Here is a 24,373-nt window from a genome sequence, read left to right on the forward strand (position 1 = left end):
AAAAGCCATTTACAAGGAAAACAGACAGGAGGTAGAAATAGGATTATTCACAGCTACAATGAATGTTAGAGACCAATAAGGCGGTGACTTCAAGTATTTAAAGGAAAATTAAGTTTTAGCCTAGATTTCAAATCCTGGCCAAATTGTAATTTCAGGGAGTGGATAAAATGGACATTATCAGGAGGGTAAGAACTGTAAAATACTCCCCTTGTTCCTTATAAAAAGCAAGTAGAGAACTTTCCGCTCTCTGGATTGTAGGCTATAACAACCTTCCCGCTGAGGTCAACTAAAACAGTTGTAGGGATGGGCGTCTGAGTGGCTCAGCTGGCTAAGCATCTGACTTCGGCTCAGGTCATGATCTTGCAGTTCACGAGTTCAAGTCCCGTGTCGGGCTCTGTGCTGACAGCTTGGAGCCTGGAGCCTACTTCGGATTCTGTGCCTCCCTCTCTCTCTGCTCCTCCCCTGCTTGTGCTCTGTCCCTTTCTGTGTCTCAAAAATAATAAATAAATGATTTTTTTAAAAAAGGAAGTAACAAAATAAAACATTCCTGGGAGTGGAAGCAGCATGGATACCTCTGCGTGTGCACACACACACACACACACACACACAAAATCAAAAAACAAAACAAAACAAAACAAAAAAAACAGTTGTAGGGAAACAATATATCCAGATACAATTTTAATTATTTAAATATATTATATATGTATATATCTTTATAATTATCTTATAATTAGCATATTTTCATTTATAAATATTAAATATATTATTTTTAAGATACTAGACTGAAATATATAATTAAACTATATTTTACAAATATGAATAACATATTTATATTTCAATTCTTCAAAGCATCAAAAAGCTGGTAAGATAGTGATGGATTACTATGGCCAAATTTTGGAGAATCTGAGAAGCAAGGTCTCACCGCTGTTTTTGCTCTGCTTAGGAAGAAAAGGCTGCAATAGGGAGCTGCGGTATCTGGCAACCTCACTGGACAAAAGAGATAAAAGGAACAGCCAAGTGGAGAGTCTGATAGACACACATTAAGTTGAGGTCCTGAAGGGCTTTACTCTTGGAGCAGGACTTCCCAAATGTGCCTGCATAGTAGGATCTCAGGAGGGCTTTTATTTTATTATTTTTTTAATGTTTATTTGTTTATTTTCAAGAGAGAGCACAAGCAGGGAAGGGGCAGAGAGAGATTGGGAGAGAGAGAATCCCGAGCAATCTCTGTGCACCATCAGCACAGAGCCCAACGTGGGGCTCAAACCCATGAACCGGAAGATCATAACCTGAGACCAAGTCGGATGCTTAACCGACTGAGCCACCCAGGAATCCCTTCAGGGGAGCTTTGAAAAATTCCAAAGTGCAGGCTGCACCAGAGACCAATGAAGTCACAGTCTCTGGGGGTGGGACACAGGCATCAGTAGATTTGGAAGCTCCCCTGGTGATTCCAGTGTGCTGATGACTTTGGGAACCTTCCAGTGTGTGGAAGTAACACTGTTCTCATGTGGGTGACTCTGAGAATCTCAAGTCTGGGATCTCAGTTCATGTGGTCCCAAAGGGTCAGAAGCAAATGAACGTTCTCTGTGGTGGTATATATTTTCATCCTAGGCCTCAGATTATTTCTCCAAAAAAAAAAAAATATGCTTAAATGCAATGTCAAGTGCAAGTTCTCTATGAGTGAAAACCAGCAGCTGGGAATATTACCATTCAAACAAACCCAGAAAGACACCCTAACTTCAGAGAGTGAAAGTACTGGGCACAGACTCCAAAACCATGTTTCTTGTCTTAAAAGAGAAAAGGAAAAGCTTGAAACTTTCAGCTGGGATGTGGAAACCAAAAAAGTGACTTTGATTTGAAAAAGTAGCAAGTAGAAGTTCTACAACTGAAAAATATAAGACCCATAATTAAGAATTTAATGCAGAGTCTAACAGTCCAGCAGATATAGCCAAAGATTAGACTAGGAAACTGGAATATAACTCAGAAGAAGAGATCCAGAATGTGTTACAGAAAGGCCAAAAGGATGAGAAAGAAAACAGAAGAGAGGATAAAAAACATCAGGTAAGCTTTGGCAAACTTTTGCTTGAAAGGTCAGGTAGTAAATAATTTAGGCCAGGCAGGCAGGCTATATTGTGTCGGTTGCCACTGTAGCTTAAAAAAAAAAAAAAAAAAAAAAAAAAGCCATAGACAAGAGGTGAATAAATAAGCATGACTATATTCAAAACTTTGTTTACAAAAATAGACGGCTGACCCACAGGCCATGGTTTGTCATAGAAAAAGATCTAATATATATATGTTAGATCTTGGAGACATATGTTCTCCAATCAGACCACAGAGGACAGTAGAGAGGAATAGAGTAAAAACAATAATCTAAGAAAAAATTACTAATAATCTTTTAAGAATTGATGAAAGAAAACAACTCACAAATTTGGGAACCCAATAAATCCTCAGGACAAATATAAAGAAATCCACACTTTGGTTTGGAAGAAAAGCAAAAAGAAAGAGAAAAGCCATTTTCTTTTTAATTTTTAAAATGTTTATTTTTGAGAGAGAGAGTGAGGGAGAGAGCAGGGGAGGAGCCAAGAGAGATGGAGACAGAGAATTGAAAGCAGGCTCTGCACTGCTGGTGCAGAGCCCCAGGCAGGGCTTGAACTCACGAACCATGAGATCATGACCCAAGCCAAAGGTAGACACTTAACCCACTGAGCCACCCAGGTGCCCCAAGAAAGAGAAAATCTTAAAAGAAGCTAGAGAAAAAGTTGCTTTCAAAGGAGTGATGGAGTGACAGCTGACATCTCAATATTACAAAATAAAATAAAAAGCCAGAACACAAGGGAATGTTATCTTCAATGTATTGAAAGAAAATAACCACCCATCTAGAATTCTAAACTCAGCAAAATTATATGCTTCAAAAATGAAGGCAACATAAAGACATTACTGGATAAGTAAAAGCACAGAAATTTTGCCTTCTGTAGATCTCCACTAAAGTATATGATAGAGAATGCACTTCAGACACAAGAAAAATGATCACGGGCAGAAGGTATAGTTGAGGGGGGAAAAAGGAGAGCAAAGAAAATAGTAAATACATGAGTAAATCTAAATGAATATTGACCATGTAGAATAATAACTTTTATGCCTTAAGGTGTCTAAATATACAGAGAATTGAAATACATAGCGATAAAAGCATGAAATTTGGGAATATGATAATTAATACTGAAGTTTTTGTGCTGTCTGGGAGGAAGGTAAAGGAATTAAGTAACATTTGATAAGTCAAGGATGCATACTGTAACTTCTAGAATAATCACCAAGAAAAAGGAGATGAAGTGTGCAATTTCCAAGCAGATAGGAAAGAAAATTTTCAAGCTAGTAAAATCAATGAAAACAAAAAGAAAGAGAAGAAAAAAAAACATAGAATAGATGGTAAATAAAAACATTAAACATTAAATTCTCTACATTAAACACAATGTAGAGAATTAGATTAAATGTAGATAGACTAACTGGCCAGTTAAAACACTAAGATTGCCCATCTAGATCAAAAAATCAACCCCAAATATGTACTATTTAAAAGTTACCTATCTAGGGGTGCCCGGGTGGCTCAGTGAGTTGAGCATCCGACTGTTGATTTCGGCTCAGGTCATGAACCCAGAGTCATGGGATCAAGCCCCTCACTGTCAGTGAGGAGCCTGCTTGAGATTCTTTCTCCCTCTCCCTCTGCCCCTACCCCTCAAAATAAAATTAAATTAAAATAACATATCTAAAACATAAGAATACAGAAATGTTGACAGCAACTGGAAAACATGCTCCAACAAAACAAGGAAACAAATTTAAAAAGAGAAAGACTTGAGATTAAGAAAATAAGGAATTGAAGGAGGAAGACAAAAGTTTCTGGGAAGAAAGCTTCCAGGTAAAGGAAGAAGTAAAAAAACTATCTAATGCTTCTGAGCATGGGAGAAAATCTGCTGATAGGTATGTGGTCCTTCAATGGAATATTTGGAAAAAACTGAGATATGTTTATAAAAAAAAAAATCACACAAGTAAAAACAGGAGCAATTAATAACTCCAAAAAAAAAAAAAAAACAAGAAAGGATTTTATTTATACTGGAAAGGAAATGTAGTCATAATATACTAATCAACTCTCATAATATACTAATATACATAATATACTAATCAATACTAATATACTAATCAAATACTCCAAGTATTTGTCCAATCTTAATGTAAACATGAATTATGTATTTAGCCAAAATTGTGATAAACTCTGTTGAAGAGGGAGTGGGGTACGATGTAAAACAGAGGAATATTTATGAGTGGAAGTCAATAAATGATGTGAAAAAGTGATCAATCAAAGCAATTAGCGGTATAATAACATTATTTAGAAATTTAAAGGTTAATGCCAGAAATACCAGCTAAAAGAGGTAAAAGTGATTACCTCTGAGGAGAGGAAATGAGGAAATGAAGAGTAGTAGGACAAGTGTTGTTTGTAATTATAAGCCTTCTCATTTATTTAGTTTTTAAATTATGTACACATCTTATTTTGTTAAAATTTTCAAAAGTTAAAAATAAAACCAGAAAAGAGAGGAGGCAATGCAGGGAAACTTTTTCTACCGGATATAAAAAATTAAAATGGAAATTAAAATTGTAAATCACTTTATGCGGGAATAGACAAATAGCTATCCGACTACCTCATAAATTATATAAGTTAAACAATGATTAAGTGGCACAGATATAAACAAATAGATCATTGAAACAGAATAAAAGTCCAGACAGATTCACATTCATACAGGAATTCAGTTCATGATAAAAAGCAGCATTTTATCTTTTTTAAGTTTATTTTTTTATTTTGAGAGAGAGAGAGAGAGAGAGAGAGAGAGAGAGAGAGAGAGAGAACATGAGCAGGGGAGGATCAGAGAGATAGGGAGAGAGAGAGAATCCCAAGCAGGGTCTGCGCTATCAGCTCCAAGCCTGACATAGGGATAGATCCCATGAACTGCAAGATCATGACCTGGGCTGAAATCAAGAGTCGGATGCTTAACTGACTGAGCCACCCAGGCACCCCCAAAAAGCAGCATTTTAAATCAGTAGGGAAGGATAGTTTTTGATGAGTGGGTGAGACACCTGTCAATTCATTTAGAAGATCAACGTTGGAGCCCTGTCTCACACCATACACAGAACGAAATCGCACACAGATTAAAAGGCTAAATGCAAAAAACAAAATTATAAAAAAAGAATGAGATACTATCTCATTCTGAGTTTGCAATAGGTCTATAAAAAATTTGAAAATATGAAAAAGGAAAATGGCAGTACAGTATAATAAGGATGATTCCATTTTTTTAGAAATATATGTGAGTGAGTTTCTGTGTGTGTGTGTGTGCACACTTGTGTGAGTGTGTATGTGAGTAAGTGTGTGTGTTTATGTGAGTGTGTATATGTGGGTGAGAGTATATGAGTGTTTGTATGAGTATACGAGTGAGTCAGTGTGTGTATGTGGTGGGTGTGAATGTGCATGTGTGTGGTTGTGGGAGTGTGTATGTGGGTGAGTGAGAATATGAGTGAGTGTGTATGTATGAGTTTGTATGAGTATGTGAGTGAGCATGTATAAGTGTGTGCGTGTGTGTGTGTTAATAACAGTGACTAGATTTTGGTGGTGGTGATAATGGGGGAAGTTATGATTCTCAAAAATGTGGCAAAGATGGGATGACTATTACTTTCATTTTCTCCTCTTACCATTTTTAAAATAAATATTAAAAGAAAAATTTTTTAAATATTTAAAAGTAAAGTTTTCACCTTAACCTTCAAATTTATCCACCTGTTACTTACCAGGCAATTTGTAAAAAACTGTGTTCACTCGGCCACAGCAACTGCTTACTCAACACATCTCCAGAGGCAAGGGAAACCAAAGCAAAAATGAACTATTCGGACCTCATCAAAATAAAAAGCTTCTGCACAGAGAAGGAAACAATCAGCAAAACGAAAAGGCAACTGACGGAATGGGAGAAGATATTTGCAAATGACATATCAGATAAAGGGTCAGTATCCAAAATCTACAAAGAATTTATCAAACTCAACACCCAAAAAACAAATAATCCAGTGAAGAAATGGGCAAAAGACATGAAGAGACACTTCTCCAAAGAAGACATCCAAATGGCCAACCAACACATGAAAAAATGCTCCACATCACTCATCATCAGGGAAATACAAATCAAAACCACAATGAGATACCACCTCACCTGTCAGAATGACTAACATTAACAACTCAGGCAACAACAGATGTTGGCAAGGATGCAGAGAAAGAGGAACTCTTTTGCATTGTTGGTGGGAATGCAAGCTGGTGCAGCCACTCTGGAAAACAGGATGGAGGTTCCTCAAAAAACTAAAAATAGAACTACCCTACCACCCAGCAATTCCACTACTAGGCATTTATCCACGGAATACAGGTATGCTGTTCCGAAGGGACACATGCACCCCCATGTTTAGAGCAGCACTATCAACAATAGCCAAAGTATGGAAAGAGCCCAAATGTCCATCGATGGATGAATGGATAAAGAAAATGGGGTATGTATACAATGGAGTATTACTCAGCAATCAAAAAGAATGAAACTTGCCATTTGCAACTATGCGATGGAACTGGAGGGTATTATCCTAAGTAAAATTAGTCAGAGAAAGACAAAAATCATATGACTCCACTCATATGAGGACTTTAAGAGACAAAATACATGAACATAAGGGAAGGGAAGCAAAAACAATATAAAAACAGGGAGGGGGACAAAAACATAAGAGACTCTTAAATATAGAGAACAAACAGAGGGTTACTGGAAGGGGTGTGGGAGGGGGGATAGGCTAAATGGGTAATTACTCCTGAAATCATTGTTGCACCATGTGCTAACTAACTTGGATGTAAATTATAAAAAATAAATAAATTATAGAAAGAAAAAATAATTAATTAATTAATTTTTTAAAAAACCTGTGTTCAGATGTAAAGCCTGGAAGAATAAATGCATATATTTATATCTGCTACAACTTCTCTGATCTTTATTTTTTAAAAAGTCTTTGTTCAGCCTTTGTAAGTAGGAAATGTTCTCTTTAAGCAACATGTATTGAATGATTATAATATGCTGAACATATGACTAGGTATATCATGTAATTTCTCCCAACACAGGGAAAAATTCCTAAGTAAAATTGCAAGCCAAATTACAAGAGGGAAACACTCTTTCAGATTATGATAGGAAATAACTTCAGAACTCCCAAGCAATAATGGCAATTTTTTTTTAATGTTTTTATTTTATTTTTGAGAGAGAGAGAGAGTGAGAGCAGGGGAGGAGCAGAGAGAGAGACACACAGAATCTGAAGCAAGCTCTGAGCTGTCAGTACAGAGCCTATGTGGGGCTCGAACTCATGGACTGTGAGATCATGATCCAAGCTGAAGTCAGACACTTGACCGACTGAGCCACCCAGGTGCCCCTCAATAATGGCAATTTTTCAAATGGACTCCTGTATTGTGGAAAAACTAAAAAAATGATACAACTAGCACCCCTATATATTATGAGTTGTAAGAACTGCAAAGGAAAAGATGCAATGGGAGAAATTTTTCTGGAAGCACTTAATTAGAAATAAATCCTGTTTAGGGTGCCTGGGTGGCTCAGTTGGTTGAGCATTGGACTCTTGGTTTCAGCGCAGGTCGTGATCTCACGGTTAGTGAGTTCAAGACCTGCACCAGTGCACCAGGCTCTGCGCTGACACTGTGGAGCTTGCTCGGGATTCTCTCTCTGCCCCTCTGCTGCTTGTGCTCTCGCTCGCTCACTCGCTCGTTCTCTCAAAATAAATAAATAAACTTTTTAAAAAATTGAGAAAAAAAAATCCTGTTTGCCCCAGTCAATTTAAAAAAAAATTTTTAATGTTTATTTATTTCTGAGAGAGAGAGACAGACAGACAGAGCGTGAGCAGGAGAGGGGCAGAGAGAGAGGGAGACACAGAATCCAAAGCAGGCTCCAGGCTCCGAGCTGTCAGCACAGAGCCCCACATGGGCTGAACCCAGGAGCTGGAGATCCTGACTTGAGCCAAAGTCAGACACTTAACCAACTGAGCCAACCAGGAGCCCCTGCCCGTGTCATTTTCAAGCCACAAGAGTAAGGTCATTTTTTTTCTTCTCTCTGTGTAGCATAGAAAGCAGACCAACAAGATCAAATTGAAAGCAATAGGGGGGAAAAAGCAAGACTAGAGGTTTTATACTGTCTTGGAGAAGCTGCATGGGTGTCTGAGACCTTGAAGAGGATGGGGGCTGTATCCTGACCTCTGTTTTACCCCCCAGGTGACTGCCATCTCTTGCCGTCATTTGCTCAAAGACACCCTGGAGGCCCACTTTTTGCCAGGCACAGTGCTGGGCACTGAGGATGCGGCAATCTCAAGTTGCTGTTAGCAGAGAGAGTGGGCAAGACGGATAAGGGACAAGCAAGTACAATTCAGAACTCAAACGCCAGCCTGGAGGTGTGCGCAGAGAGCCGGGGAGCCGGGAGCTCAGACTGTCTCCCGAAGCCATCCGTTATCTCCCCAGGCGTGAGAAGCCACACAAGGAACAGAACAGCAACAGAATCTGAAAGCGTCTCTGTGATCGCAAAGCGCATACCCTGTTAAGACAACTCAGACGGGGAAGTGTGGAGGTGGGCTTGGGGGGGTGAATCAAGCACCCAGATGCACAGAGGGTACAGAGTCCTTAGCAGACCGGCTGGGACCCTCCCCCCACGCCCACCCCCCACGTGGCCCCTGCTCTCTGTCCGTGCCTGGTGCTGTCACCCTGCTGTCCCATGTCCTGCCGCCTCCAGGAGGCTGCTGTAGCACTGTGCACAGCTGAGCTCTGCTGGAGACACCCCCTCATGCCACCCCCGACTGCTCCTACCCCTCAGCCCTCAAGGGAGGGGACGCTTCCTTCCCACTGTGTTTTCTGTGCTCACTCACCCCTCCCTTCCCTTCATTCTGCACACACAAATGCCCAAGCAGCAACATTTAAGGAATCTGCACCGAACTGTCAGAGGTGATGGATTGGAAATATGGTTCAGGGAGTAGCTTCCAGTAAATGCCAAGACCCAGACCAGCCTACAGCATCCCTCCCGTCCCTCTCCCTCTCGGTGCCCAGCCTGCTGCCATTGTGGCAGGGACGTGCCCCAGGTCTCTCCTGCCTCAGAGCCCAGGGAGGCAGTATTTTCTCTTATTCCGCTCAAGAGTCCTAAGAGACACACGGTCAGTCCTGGTTCACCCCTGATATGCCTGTGTAATTTTATTAATAGGCCCCCTTTTCCCTCCCCAGACAGACCTAGTCTGGATGTTAAGCTACGGGATCGCCTTGCCTGGGAATAATCTGCTCTAGGAGAAGCCGTGAGAATACCCATCCCTTTGTTGCACATCTGGTTCATATCCCACCCCCAGCACCAGGGGAATGAGTGGGCCCCAGGAGACCCAATAATACTTAGCCTCTGGTTGTCAGAAAGCAGAACTTCTACCAAAGTCTGGCTCATTTTGTCGTCTATAATGTCACATGTGGGACATCCACGGTCCCATCCAGGGCCCACTGTGGCTAAATCAATACTGTCCCGGGGCGCCTGGGTGGCTCAGTCGGTTATGCATCCAACTCTTGGTTTAGGCTCAGGCCATGATCTCTCAGTTTGTGGGATCGAGCTTGGGATTCTCTCTCTCCCTCCTCTCTCTGCCCCTTCCCCACTCTCTCTCTTTAAATAAATAAATAAACCTAAAAAAAAACAAACAAACAACCGTCCCTTTTAAGCAACAGGTGAGAGCTCTACTGATTCAGGAGTCCAAATGAAGTTCATGTCTGTCTGGGCTTGCCACATGCCATTCACACATACAAGCCACCTGTACACAGGACAGTTCAACCAGTACGGTTCACCTTCAGTGATGGGAGCCCGTGTGTTAGAGGACTGAGAGATTTTTGCAGATATACAAGCAACTAAATATGCAAACAAACCTCAGACCTAGCTGCCAACTTTATTGGGAGAGGGACCGAAACGCCAGCTCAGAAGTAAGCATCCTTCTGTCTGCAACACTTGGGTGTGAACAGCCGTATCCAGAGGCTATCTGATTAGCAAGCTTATGCTGTCTGCAGGGAGGTGATGCATGTCACATCGGTAGGAAAATTGGGCCTTTGCACCCCCCAACCCTTTCACCCTCAAACCCAATCAAACTGAATCAGGATGTGGCGGGGGTTGCTGTAAAAGCAGGTCCAGGTGCCTAGCTGCTCTGGGGTCTGATGTGTTTTTTTTCCATTCGCTACTCATTTCGATGTTTATATTGCAGGAATTGATTCTGCCCTTGGCTTGCAAAGCCTCCTGGCACGTGAGGCGATTGTTGCACCAGGAACATAGATTCCGTCTGGGCTGCCCAAGTGCCTCACAGCCTGCGAGTGGCTAAGCTTTGAAGGCAACCCAGCATTCAGCTCCTGCCAGATTTAAAAACTGCAAGGCCAGCCTAGAGTGGCATACAGCTACCCTGCGGGTGTGAAACGCTCCAGCTTCCCCATATGTCTATGTCTTATATGGAGTTCTGAAGTTTCTAAATGGAGTCAGAAAAAGTAGACCTGAGTTCGAATTCTAAGCTCTTCTTCAAAGGAGCTCACGTCTGCTCTCCGGGACTTGGTGCCTTCAACTGGAAAGTAGAGTGGGTGGCTAGGAAGCCACTGACACCCCTCCTGTTCTGATATTCTGTGGGACTGTGCTTCTGTTGCTGTGTGGTTGTTGGACCTCAACAAGTATTCTCTGGGCCTCAGTTTCCCCATTTGCAAAAGTGGTACCGTGGTACCCGTGTACTAAACGCCTTGCAAGGAGGCTGTGGGCTTTAAAAGTGGGACGGGGACGTGGAAACAGGCAGCAAATGAGGGCATGCAGTAGGAACTCAATAAATGTGTTTGCACGGCCTCCCAGATTCTCCATCTGTGAAAGCTGAGTGACACCTACATGCTTGTCTATCTCGTGAAAATTGCAATGAGCTATGGAAAGAGAGACAAAGCGCTTAGAATTAAGAAAAGCATAGGCAAACAGCAGGCATAATTATCATTCAAAAGTGGATGGGGGTCAGAGTTTAAGACATAGCGGGTAGCAGATTTGATGTGCCTGATTAATTAAATGAACTAAAACCATAAATAGAGTCGTCAGCTTAAACCCCTGGACTTGACCCCAGATCACACTGTGAGAGGGAAGGCAGAGGGGGACTCTCCGGTATTTCCAGGGCTTGTGGAGCCCCCAAAGCCAGGCCACGGGGGAAGGTGACAGAGTGGAGGCAATGGTGACAGAGTGGCTGTTGGGGGACTGGGGAGCCACCAAAGCCAAGGCAGCAGCAGGGAACAGAGGCGGTGACAGCTGAGGCAGAGGGGATGTTTCAGAACTCACGCTCGCTCTTGCTAGGGCAAAGGGATTGAGCTGGAGGGAGTTTGCTTTCCCTGTTAAGAAAAAGGGTGAGATTTTTGCCCGGGAAGGGAATCAGCACAATAAATTGTGTGCCTGTTTCCTTCTAGGCAGAGAGCTCAGATCCTCAGGCAGTAGATCTTCACCTGGGAGCCCAAAGCGAAGCTGGAACCATGGGCTGGCTGGAACCGTGAGAGATAAGGCCCTGGACAGAAAACTGGGCATGGCAATGGTTGTTTTCTCTAACATTTTGTTATGAAACTAACATTTTAATATGAAAAACCTCAAACAGGCAGCACAGTAGAAAGCACTTTGCTGTGAACCCTGGGCACCACCCCACCTGGATGACTTCATGATCATTTGACTATCCTTTCTGTATCCCATCTATCCATCTGTCTAACCCTGTCTTCACCCATTAGACCATGTTAATTCTGGTACATTTCAAAGGAACTTACAGGCCTCAGTACACTTTTCCCCCAAATACTTCAACATGCATAGGGTTACCTAGCGCTCAATATTTTTTTTTTTTACAGATCTTTCCTTCCCACATAAAATTTATGTTCTATGAAATGCACAAATACTATGTCTATGGATGCTGGGTTTTGAGAATGCATGCACCTGTGTAGCCTAAACCCCTATCAAGCCATAGAATATCCCCAGTTTCCTAGGTCAGCTACAGATTTGTTACATGACCTTGCACAGGAGTCTTATGTAACTTTGATTCCAGCATGTCCCCAACTTGTCTGATCATAAAGCCTTTTTTCCAAGTGCCAAGTTCAAAAATTCTACCTTATACAATTAAGGCTGCCTGGAATACTGAATATTATTTAGTTCAAGCCACTATATTACAGCTAAAGAAACTTGAGAACTGTAGATGTGATTTATCCTAGGTCCCTAAGCCGGTGGCACAGTTACAACAGGAAATTGATATGTATTGAGCAACCGCTCCCAACCAGGAAATGTACTAGATGCTGTATATGGGAACGCTTACCACAGCCTGCCTCACAGGGCTGTCATAAAGATAAAGGACAATCGTGTATGTGGAGTGCCTGGCATTGTCCCTAGCACAGAGAGGACACCAGAAGTCACCAGTGATTTTCTCCTCTGTTCCTCGCTAACATTTTAACGTGTTCATGTGGCTAAGATAGCAACTATACATGCTTCATTTCATTCTGCTATACCAATAACCTGTGAGGTAGGTAGGGGAGGTATTTTTATCTGTGCTTTACAGGAAATTATACAGCATGTCCCTGATCATTATTAGTAAATGATGGGGGCACCAGGACTTAAATTCAGTCTCCAGAGCCCAAATAATTTCAGCAGAGAGCTTTAGGAGCTTTGTCCATGTTCCTCCCAGGCCATCTGGGACCAGAGTGGAAGGGCACTTTGGAAATGCTAAGAAGGATATATTTGGCTCAATGACAGACACCCAACTTGAACTGGCTAAAGAAGAAAAGGAAATCTATTGGCTCCCATAATAGAAAGTCTCCTCCCGACGCCCCTCTCTCTCTCTCCCTCTCTCCCCTACACTCCCTCCAATTTCCTCTTGTCCTGGCTCCACTCTCAGGCAACATCACCCTCGTGGACACAGGATGGCCCCCACAAGGTCTTGGTTTACATCCATTCAGGTGAGCAATCTCAAAGGACAGAGAGAACTTTCTTTGGCAATGTCAGGCAAACATCCAAAGACTAGGTTTATTAAACTAACTTATTTCATGTGCCCACTCTTGAAACAATTTTTTTTTAAAGGATGAACTCTGTTGACTTGCCACCATATAAGCAGGGGGTGGGTCAGCTCCTCCCATGGTCTGAAAGGGAGGAAGGGATGATGCTCTCTGGAAAAATCAACATGCTGTTATCAGAAGAAAGGGAAAATGGAACGATGGATGCTGGGCAGCAAATTTTAGTTAACAAAAATAAGTTTAACAAAACTTAAGAACTTAAATTGCTGAAAGCGGGTTGACTGGTACCCCTTGGAGCTTTCTAAACCCAGTCTTTTCAGAGATTTTCATGGTGGTTTCATTACACAAATGACTGAATTGTTGGTGACTGAATTCTGTCTCCACCCCTGGAGAGTGTAGGGTGGGGCGGGGGTGGGGAGCTGAAGGTCCAAAACTCTAATCACCTGTTTGGTTTTCCTGGCACTAGCTCCCCTCACTCCTGAAGCTGAAGCTACCCAGGTCCCCCTCACTCCTCAAGAGTCACTCATTGGCACACACTCAGGTAAGGTTGAAAGGATCTCACTATGAAAACAAAAGACACTCCTAATAGAAGGTCCAGCTGAAGCTCCTGGCACTAAGAAAATGCTATAGAGTTCCCCTATTTTCTTTCTTTTTTATTTAATGTTTATTTCTTTATTTTGAGAGAGACAGACAGACAGAGAGAGAGAGAGAGTGTGTGTGTGTGTGTGTGTGTGTGTGCAAGAGGAGGAGGAGTAGAGAGAAAAGGAGACAGAGAGTCCCAAGCAGGCTCCCTGCTGTGAATGCAGAGCCTGACTCATGGCTCAAACTCATGAACCATGAGATCATGAACTGAGCCAAAACCAAGAGTTGGATGCTTAATCGACTGAGCCACCCAGGTGCCCCAGGATTTTGTATGTTAAGTCTTGTAGCCCTTGCTGATGATCCTCCTAATAGACCTGGAGGAATTGGAGGATGACAGTGATGAAAACATCCCTATTTCACAGATGCAGAAGCTTGCTATGCAAGGGTTGGCCAGGTGGCACCAGAGAGTGAAGTGTCAGCAAGCTCAACTTGAACCATGAATGGAACTATCTCCCACGAGAACTATCTCCTCACAATCCCAGGGTCAATGGTGTCCTTTAGGCCAGTGCATGTTCAGGATATGTCTGAAAGAGGTTTGTGCTTGTTTGTTTGTTTACAAATGGCTCTGCTCTTTCTAACAATTAAATATGACATCTCAATGGTCAATCATTGTTTCATTCCATTTGACCCAAAGAATAAATGAATTTCTAACCTATGTCCTAGAGAATATTCAGTTGAAATGGTTCTCAGATAAAGTCAAAGTTTAAGTGGAGAATAGATTGGAACTCTACTAATATATTCTGAAAGAGATATACCTATTTGTGAATGAAGAGATTCAATTGGTTAAGTCTAAGGAGAAGTAGACAGTTTACTCTTAACAGAATTAATTTACTTCATGGTAGTTTCCAGAGAGTAAATCATTCAAGTCCTACCTGATTTCTTCAATTTTCCCATTAATTCACCTGATCCCCTTGGGGTAGATATAGCATCAAAGAAGTTGAGATATGTATGGAATCTTAGAGGGAAGAATGGCACGTAGCCAGAAATATACTCAGATAGGGATTAGAAATCTGGACTCTAGTGGTGCCTGGGTAGCTCAGTCAGTTAAGTGTCCAACTCTTGATTTCAGCTCAGGTCACCATCCCAGGGTCAGCTCAGGTCATGATTCCAGGGTCATGGAATCGAGCCCCACATCAAGCCTGGAGACTGCTTGAGATTCTCTCTCTCTCTCTCTCTCTCTCTCTCTCTCTCCCTCTCTCTCTCTCTCTCTCTCTCTCTCTCTCTGGACATTTCCCCTGCTCGCACTCTCTCTCTTTCTCTAAAACAAAACAATAATAATAATTTAGACATCTGAACTTGGGTAAGTCAAATCCCCACTCTGGGTGTCAGTCTCCTAAACTTGGGTAATAACCTCTAAGATTAGGGGCACCTGGGTGGTTCAGTTGGTCAAGCGTCTGACTCTTGATTCTGGCTCATGTCATGATCCCACAGTTGGGATCCAGCCCCATGTTGAGCTCTTCACTGAGCATAGAGCCTACTTTCTCTCTCTTCCTCTCTCTCTTCCCCTCACCCACTCACTCACATGCTCTCTCTTTCTATCTCTATCTTAAAATAAATACATAAATTTTCTTTAAACATTAAAGATTCCTTCTAGCATTTTTTTCAAGATACTAGGCTGTCAGGGTTAATTCTCTCCCCCATTTAATTCAATAATTTCTCCTAAAGTGCTCTAATGGAAATATACTCTTCTTAGCTGAGATGCATGAGTGACAGGGAAGTCAACTTCCCAAGGCATTCACTCCTCATTAGTTGGTTTGTGGTCTTAGAACCTACCTCTCTGTATTTCCTCTCATTGGTCTTTGTGCATCAGGAAAAGCCAGAACAACAGACCTTATCTGGCCACATGACTGCTGTTTAAAATTTACAGACCTTAGGGGCACCTGGATGGCTCAGTCAGTTAAGCGTCTGACTTGGGCTCAGGTCATGATCTCACAGTTCTTGGGTTCAAGCCCTGCATCTGGCTCTGTGCTGATAGCTCAGAGCCTGGAGCCTGCTTTGGATTCTGTGTCTCCTTCTCTGTCCCTCCCCAGCTCACACTTTGTCTCTTTCTCTCTCTCTCACAAATAAACATTAAAAAAATATTTTTGTAGACCTTATCCTGGCCTCCATTTTCCAGGAGAAACCTCTCTGCTTCCTTTCACTCCTATATAAGTGCTTTCCAGACATGTCAACATCCTCTTTGCTGAGATCTGGCCCCTCTCCATATTATCAACATCTATCTTAAGATGTAGTTTTCCTGTCTGTGATCTCAGCCAAGCTCAATGAGTGTCTCCAGTGATCTAGCAAAAATACGTCTCCAAGTATTTTGGTTTGATGGGTAATGAACTCAAAGCAAGCACTGGCTGTGGATATGGTGGTTGGTTTTTGTTGTTGTGTAACCATCTACATCACACTGTTGCTTCTCATGGGTGTGGTTCCAGCTGAGCCTATGTGGGGATTCAGACTCTGTGAGGATATGATGCATTGGTACTAATGATGACCCAGGGCATTGGTTCATTCTGCGTGAGGTGGCTTTCACGGAGGAAGGAATTTGCAGTGAGGGCTTGGTGCCAGAGTGCCTGGGAATGGAGATGGGAAGCGGAGACAGGTGCCTATCAAAACTGTGGCCTTGGAGATGTCTTAGATCTGGGGAGAGTAGGGCTGGGAGTTATATTAGGGTACACACAAGGCTACGTCAGCAAATGTAGGAAGTGGTACCTCCCCATCTCTGCTCATGGCCTAGAGGACTCTTTTTTTTTTTTTTTTTTGAAGATATTTGAGGGGGTTTTTTGTTTGTTTGTTTTAATGTTTATTTATTTTTGAGACAGAGGGAGACACAGAATCTGAAGCAGGCTCCAGGCTCTGAGCTGTCAACACAGAGCCCAACGCAGGGCTCGAACCCATGAACCATGAGATCATGACCTGAGCTGAAGTTGGACACTTAACCGACTGAGCCACCTAGGTGCCCCCCCTTTTTTTTTTTTTTAAATAAAATGGGCTTAAATTTTGTTTATTTGAGTATAGTTGACATACGATGTTACATGAGTTTCAGGTATACAACATACTGATTCAACAAGTTTATATGTTGCGCTGTGCTCACGAGTATAACTACCACTTGTCACCATACAGCATTATTACAATACCACTGACCATATTCCCTGTGCTGTGCCTTTTATTCCCATGACTCATTCATTCCATAACTGGAAGCCTGTATCTCACACTCCCCTCCACCCATTTGTCCACCCTCCACCCCCTAATGGAATCTTGATGTGGTGAATATTGAAGGAAACATGGCCCTTGAATACGTCTGCCCATTGGAGGGGATTTGGGGCTGCCATGAAACACCCCAGCAGGCAGTAAGTGACAGGCAACAGTCGGGGAGGAAAATCTGTCCCTCCAAGTGGCATGTGGGTGACCTTCGGAGGATTCCAAGGGAAGCTTAAAGGTACTTGGAAAATGAACTGAGATCCTGTCTTAGACGCTGCCAGGGAAATCCGAGCTAGCGAGGTTGAATTCTTACAGATACCGAGAGCTTACTGGGACCATCAAGTCAGGGAAGCAAAGGAAATTTGTGTTCTCTTCCTACAAGCTTAACAGTTAACGCAATCCCTTTTTTGTTAATGTCAAGCAGGACTTTCCTGAACAATTCCCACGTGATGCCAAATCTTCTGGTCCGCATACTACCCTTTGGGTAACAAGGAATTAGAATGACGAGGCTGTAGATCCTCTAAAAAAAAAAAAAAATAGTATCGAGTGAAAAAGTGCCCTGAACTTGGACAATAACATTTGGTGTCTCTGTTTCTTGCTGACTCCCCATCTTTCTAAATTCTCTGAGACTTCCTCCTACTTGTTAAAAATGAATCTCTGCCCCCAATATTTTTGCCGTGTTTGTGTGGTCCCTGAAAATAAAGAGAGAACAGCCATTCGCAAAGGAAACGGCTGGCAAGCAAATCTGTCTACTTTGCGGAAGGAGAAGAATCTGCTTTTCTTGAGGATATATTAAAATTAATCAGAGAAGCAGACTTGGAACTTTCATTATGTTTGATCTGATATTTGATATTCCAGAATGACTGGTAAATGAGCGGAGGGAGAAAATGCCAGGAAGTCATTTTAATATGATTTCTCCGCTCCTGTAATCCCAAAAACAAACTGTCTAGGGTTCTGTAGAGACTTTAACCCCATGCAATCAAAGCGTGTGCTCACAGCGACTCCCAGGTGAGCTTCTAGATCTTGTGATCATTGAGATCACTGTGGACCTGGGTGGGTGCAGAAGCCACAGGGGTAGTTGAGGGGTTAGAGAGAAAGGGAGTGAGCTCACCCTGATGGGGCTGAGTGTCTCCCTCTCTCTCTGCCCCTCCCCTGTTCACGCTCTGTCTCTGTCTCAAGAATAAATAAACAGTAAAAAAAAAAGAAATTTAAACATTGTCAGAGTCTCCTCCATTTTCCTCAAGCATCACACTTCAAAATCTCGCACAGAAAAGCCTTCCCAACAACCAACCCTAAAACACTAGGCAGACAGTCAGGGACCAGGACACCAGCACAAATTTCACATGACACTCAAGGGCAGAGGGATGCATAGACATATGATCACCACTGGAAGGTGGCATCTCAGAGGAACACCGCACTGACTCGGGCTCACACTGCAGGGCAAGCTCTGTGGGTCCCCGCGCTCTTGTCCCTGCTACAGTCTTCAAGTGCCAAGGCTTCAGCTCTCCAAGAGGAGTAGTTTAGGAACCCTGCCCACTCAGGCTCCTGGGTGGCTCGGTTGGTTAAGCGCCTGACTCTTGATTTCTGCTCAGGTCATGATCTCACAGTTTGTGAGTTTGAGCCCCATGTTGGGCTCTGTGCTGACAGTGCAGAGCCTGCTTGGGATTCTCTCTACCACTCCCCTGCAAGCGCGCTCTCTGTCTCAAAATAAATGAACTTAAAAAAAAAAAAAGCAAACAATTAAAACAAAAAAGAATATTAACGGCAGAAGCCAAAGTGATGTCCAACTGGCTTCTTTTGGCTGTCCAGGACCAAGTGAGTCCTAGATGAATAAACACACGCCTTATATGTGGAGAGCAGAAAAGCAGCTGACTCGGATAAAATGTAGCCAGGCAGGTATCTACACTGGGATAGGTGACTGAGAAAGGAATTTTTATCACCTTCTCCTTCAGCCTGCCTGTTAAGTGGTTGTTTTTCAGATCTCCTTCCATTTATTGATCTTTTATTCCTCACCTATTAAAAAAAATGAGGAAGTTTATGATAAAAGTCCCAAATCCAATTTACTCATCAAAATAAAAATGAATGAATGAGGGGTCTGGATTGGAAAATACTGTATTATAAAATCTAAGCTACAGAAAGCCATTGCAATCAGTTCCCAGATTAGCTCTTTGCTCCTGGTAGCCAAAACAAAAACAAGAGGATACTATTAATTTAGTTTAATTTTTAATTTTGTTAACGTTTATTCATTTTTGAGAGAGACAGAGAGACAGGGCAGGAGTAGGGGAGGACCAGAGAGAGAGGGAGACACAGGATCCAAAGCAGGCTCCAGGCTGAGCTGTCACCACAGAGCCCGACGCAGGGCTGGAACCCATGAACTGTGAGATCATGACCTGAGCCAAAGTCAGACGCTTAACCAACTGAGCCACCCAGGTGCCCTGGCTACTATCAATTTTAAAACTGCTATCTAACAAAAGGAGTTCTGTCCATGAACAGAAACAAAAATGTCCCCTTACTTCTAAAATGACCCTTCCACATCTTGGGTTTTCCCAATGTGATGAAATCAGAGTCAGAGATGTGCACCTGCTCTTGGAAATTCACACCAGCAACACTGGAGGGTCAGAAAGCCACTGTCCTGCTCCTGGACTTTACATATACCTCTCTGCGGGGGATGTGTGATGACAGTGAAATTGACAAGTTTATTTCTGGGATAAAAATGAATTAGTGGAGGGGAGCCTGAGTGGCTCAGTCAGTTAAGCATACGACTTCCGCTCAGGTCATGATCTTACAGACTGTGGGTTCGAGCCCATGCAGGAAGGATTTTCAAAGAGGAGAGACAATGAGACAAAGAACTTCGTGTATTTAGAAACAAGTGAAGAATAAAACTTTGTGTGACTTTCTAATGTCCTTAATATAGTATTTTCTTTCCCTTCTGCTCCCCTGGGAGTGATTTAGAGGTGCTACTCTGCCACATGTTAGTTCCATAAGTTTGCAGCTGGTATCTTTCTGCCTTGATGTATTATTCACCTATGAAATGGGGTAGTAATACTGATATCAATGTCGTTGTGGATTTAAATGAGGTAATACACATCAGGAGGGATCTTAAAATTATTCTGCACAAGTTGGCTATTACGTATGTGAAATTCCGGTCCTAATTAATTCCATTATGTTGCAATTTCCTTGAGGACAGGGTCTGGGTCCTGTTCACTGCTCTGCTGAGACTCCAGACTAAGCACGTGGTTGGTGTTGAGCAAATATTGGTTAAATGTATGGAGGGACAAGATATTTCCATTTTCCTGCAAGTTCCTAAAGTATCCGGGATAATGAGGAGTAAAACCTTAAAGAAGAAGTAAGTAGACTGAATAAGAAAACGAGTCTGTGTGTTTCGTTGCACGCTGGGTCCAACCTGGATGGAATTATCATTATAGTGTGTAAAGCTGGTGCTTAAGACATGGGCACTAGTGACCCATCACGAACTTCCTGTAGGGCAATTTGGCAAAGGGCATAAAATCCTCAAAAACAATCACAACTTGACCCAAAACTCCACATCAAGGAAGTTATGAGAGACATCCAAAGACGTGGGCAAACATATAACCATAAGGATGTTACCCAACAGGAAAACCAGATACTACTTTCTGACTCAACAACAGAGACTGGCAAAATAAATCATCTATATCTAGACAACAGGACACAATGCGGCCAACCTTTAAAATGACTGTATAGAGGGGCCCCTGGGTGGCTCAGTCTGTTAAGCGTCCGACTTCGGCTCAGGTCATGATCTCGCGATTTGTGAGTTCGAGCCCGGCATCAGGCTCTGAGCCTGGAGCCTGCTTCTGTCTGTCTGTCTCTCTCTCTCTCTGTCTCTCTCTCTCTGCCCCTATCCCACTCATACTCTGTCTCTGTCTCTCTCTCTCTCTCTCTCTCTCAAAAATAAATAGACATTTTAAAAAATTAAAATAATAATAATAAAATTATTGTATAGAAGTGTATTTGTTAACATGGAAAGATGTCTGGACATACTCAAGTAAAGGAAAAAAAAAAAAAAAAAAAAAGGATTGCCCAGCAATAAACACACAATGAAGGAAATACATGTAACAAAATGCCAACAAAGATGACCCCTGGCATTATTCCTGCTTCTCATTTTGCTGTTCCTGAATTTTCTCCTGATTCTATAAAAGGCATGAATTCTTTGTGTGGTTTTAAGAAAAGTTGACAACAGAAAAGGAAAGGAAACATAGTCTCAGATATGCTTTGAGGAATTTTGGGATGCTTGGAAAACACATGAGAAGTTCCAGAGAACAAAGCCCTATATTTATACACCAGCTAGGCAAATTGAAAGCTGAGGGGGAGCTTAAAAGATGTCAAAACAACTGATCAGCTGGCTGGTTTTTGTCCACTAAGGCATTTGGTTAAGGAAAATACCGCTGCTCTCTGCCTCCCGCATCCCCAGCCAATGCCACGCTGACCTCAGGCTGCCTCACTTAGAAACCCAGCTACTGGTGTCAGCCCCTTTTCTTCTCCTTTTGAGTTCTGGGCATCTGCACGAAGCAAAGGGAGGAAACGTCCACACTCTGAGTCACTCTGCCACGTTCCCAGCAGGAGACCATCGCACCTCCTTCCCTCTTCCCAGAGGAGACCACCCACAGCCAGTGCCCCCCAGCCACCAGTATGCTCCAGGGTCCAACACAGAGGGACTGCTGGATATCAGTGCACAGTAATTTCCTCTGGTTTAGTAACCACCGCCCCACCCCCCACCCGAACAATCTGAGGACTGGATTTTTAAACTGTGTTACACACACACACACAAAAAGTGCTCACACAGTTAAGAGCAGACAAGGAAGTATCAGTTCTGGTTTTTCAATGTTGCTACACTTTCCGGTTGAAAATTGCTTCATTATCTACAATATCCTGCCTGCCTCGCCTCTCTGCCTCTCCAGCTTTCCTGCTTTACTGACAGAGCTAAAATCCCCCCATGCTTCCAGAGTATAGAAGCCTGTTCAAAAATCCATGCCACAGCTGTAGTATTAAAACCCTCCATAGCTTGTCATTTCTCTGAAAATGCTTTCTCGTTGCTGTGCCTCCAACAACCTCCAAGCTCATCATGTGCCCAAATTTTGGTCTGTTCAGGGGGGATCTGGGATGCTAGCAATCCCGAGGAAGACCTAGACCACGTTTCCCCGAGAATAAAGGCCCTTCAACACGAACATCACACTGGACCCAAAGTCTGTGGTTATTATTATTAGACGTGTATTTTTTAAAGTGTCTATTTAAATGCCAGTATAGTTAACATGCAGTGTAATATTAGTTTCAGGTGTACAATGTAGTGACTCAACACTTCCATCCATCACCCAGTGCTCATCATGACAAACTATGCATCTTAATCCCCATCACCTATTATTTAACCCATCCCTTAGTCACCTGCCCTCTGGTAACCCTCGGTTTGTTCTCTAGAGTTCTGTTTTTACAAAGCTCTGGAGAACCAGGCTCAGTTCCTTCTGAGCACGAAAATGCTGTTCAGAGGACAAGCCCAAAGGCAAGACTTTGGAGACCATATGTTGGGCCCTTGATTACTTTCCTACACTCTACAGGGGAAAGGGAAAAAGATAAGGAAGAACAAGATAGCATTTGTTGTTGGCGTTTGGGGATGAAAAGTACTTTGTTCTAGAAGGTGTGGTCTTAAAGCACAGGTTTAACAAACACAGTATTAGGAAAGTCCACTTGTTGGGTGGATGTCTGTTGGCGCTCTTTGAGTTCCAAATGAGAAAAAGCCCAAGACCCGCGGGCTTGAGCCAAGGGGAATTTGTTATCTCAAACGTCAGGGCTGGGTCTGCCTGGATACGGAATTCCGATCAAACGATGCCAGGGATCGGTCGCTCTCTCTCTTGCTAAGCGTTCATCTAATTTCCTCTGGGTTGGCTTCACTTTTCAGTGCGCTCCCATGTTGAACTCACAAAGAATCCTGGCTTTCACCCAAGTACACCAAAGAAAGAGAGCTTCTGTCCTTTTTATTTATTTATTTATTTATTTTCATTTTTAGAGAGAGAGAGAGAGCATGAGCAGGGGAGAGGGATAGAGGGAGAAAGAGACTCTTAAGCAGTCCCCGTGCTCAGCACGGGCCTGACATGGGGCTGGATCCCACAAACCACAAGATCAGGACCCGAGCCAAAGTTGGACGCTCAAGTGACTGAGCCACCCAGGCGCCCCATTGCAATTTTTGTCTTTTTTCTGATCACCCATGGCTTTCTTTGGCTTCCTGCCTGGGACGTTTTCCTAGACGATGGTCACTACTTAGCATCCCCGAAATGTCTCTATTTTCCCTTCTACCCAAACCTTTATGCGCCCTTACTAATAACCTTTTAAATGTGCCTCAAACTTCTCATTATAGGACAGTGATAAATACAGATGTATTATTTTTAGTTATTTTGTATTTAATCTATTTTCCACAGCCCTCAGGTACCGGCACTGAATTAGCATCTGAAAAATGCTCACTAAGCACACAGTAGTGCTTATTCTAAATGCTAAATAGAACGTGTGATTTCAGGGGCGCCTGGGTGGCGCAGTCGGTTAAGCGTCCGACTTCAGCCAGGTCACGATCTCGCGGTCCGTGAGTTCGAGCCCCGCATCGGGCTCTGGGCTGATGGCTCAGAGCCTGGAGCCTGTTTCCGATTCTGTGTCTCCCTCTCTCTCTGCCCCTCCCCCATTCATGCTCTGTCTCTCTCTGTCCCAAAAATGAATAAACGTTGAAAAAAAAAAAATTTAAAAAAAAAAAAAAAAAAAAAAAGAACGTGTGATTTCAGTAAATACAGGTACACATCAGAGATATTTCAGGTTCAGTTCCAGACCAGACAATAAAGCCAACATTACAATAAAATGAGTCAAACAAATTTTTGGTTTCCCCGTGCATATTAAAATTTTTTTTCAATCTTTATTTTTGAGAGAGAGAGAAACAGAGTGTGAGTGGAGGGAGATGCACAGAGAGAAGGAGACATAGAATCCGAAGCAGGCTCCAAGCTCTGAGATGTCAGCACAGAGCCGGATACGGGGCTCGAACTGACAAACCGTGAGATCATGACCTGAGCTGAAGTCGGAAACCCATGTATATTAAAGTTATGTTTGCACTGTTCTGTGGTCTATTAAGCATGTACTAGCATCGTGTCTAAAAAAAAAAAAAAACAAAACAAAAAAAAAAACAACAGTGTACATGCCTTAATTAAAAAATACTTCACTGCGAAAAAATGCTAAACATCATCTGAACTTTCGGGGAGTCGTAATCACCCATCACAGACCACTGTAACAAGTACAATCATAATGAAAACGTTTGGAATATTGCAAGAATTACCAAAATGTGACACAGACATGGAACGAGCAAATGTTGGGAAGATGACGCCGACAGGATTGCTCGACGGAGGGTTGCCACAGATTTTTAATTTGTAAAAAACGCACTGTCTGTGAAGTTCGATAAAG

The 24,373-nt window shown here is 42.7% G+C and overlaps 2 long non-coding RNA genes across 2 annotated transcripts in view; one reads left to right on the forward strand and one right to left on the reverse strand.

Annotated features, from left to right (window-relative positions):
- Positions 1–24,373, reverse strand: part of LOC123602024 — a 152,340-nt gene that overhangs the window by 122,480 nt on the left and 5,487 nt on the right. The gene's annotated exons all lie outside the window — the stretch shown is intronic.
- LOC123602025 lies at positions 12,761–14,422 on the forward strand. Its single transcript, XR_006714317.1, has 3 exons — positions 12,761–13,030; positions 13,551–13,625; positions 14,089–14,422. It is a non-coding gene; the product is annotated as an uncharacterized LOC123602025 (long non-coding RNA).

Source organism: Leopardus geoffroyi, chromosome A1, assembly GCF_018350155.1.
Source record: "Leopardus geoffroyi isolate Oge1 chromosome A1, O.geoffroyi_Oge1_pat1.0, whole genome shotgun sequence".
In the NCBI taxonomy this organism is placed as follows: domain Eukaryota; kingdom Metazoa; phylum Chordata; class Mammalia; order Carnivora; family Felidae; genus Leopardus; species Leopardus geoffroyi.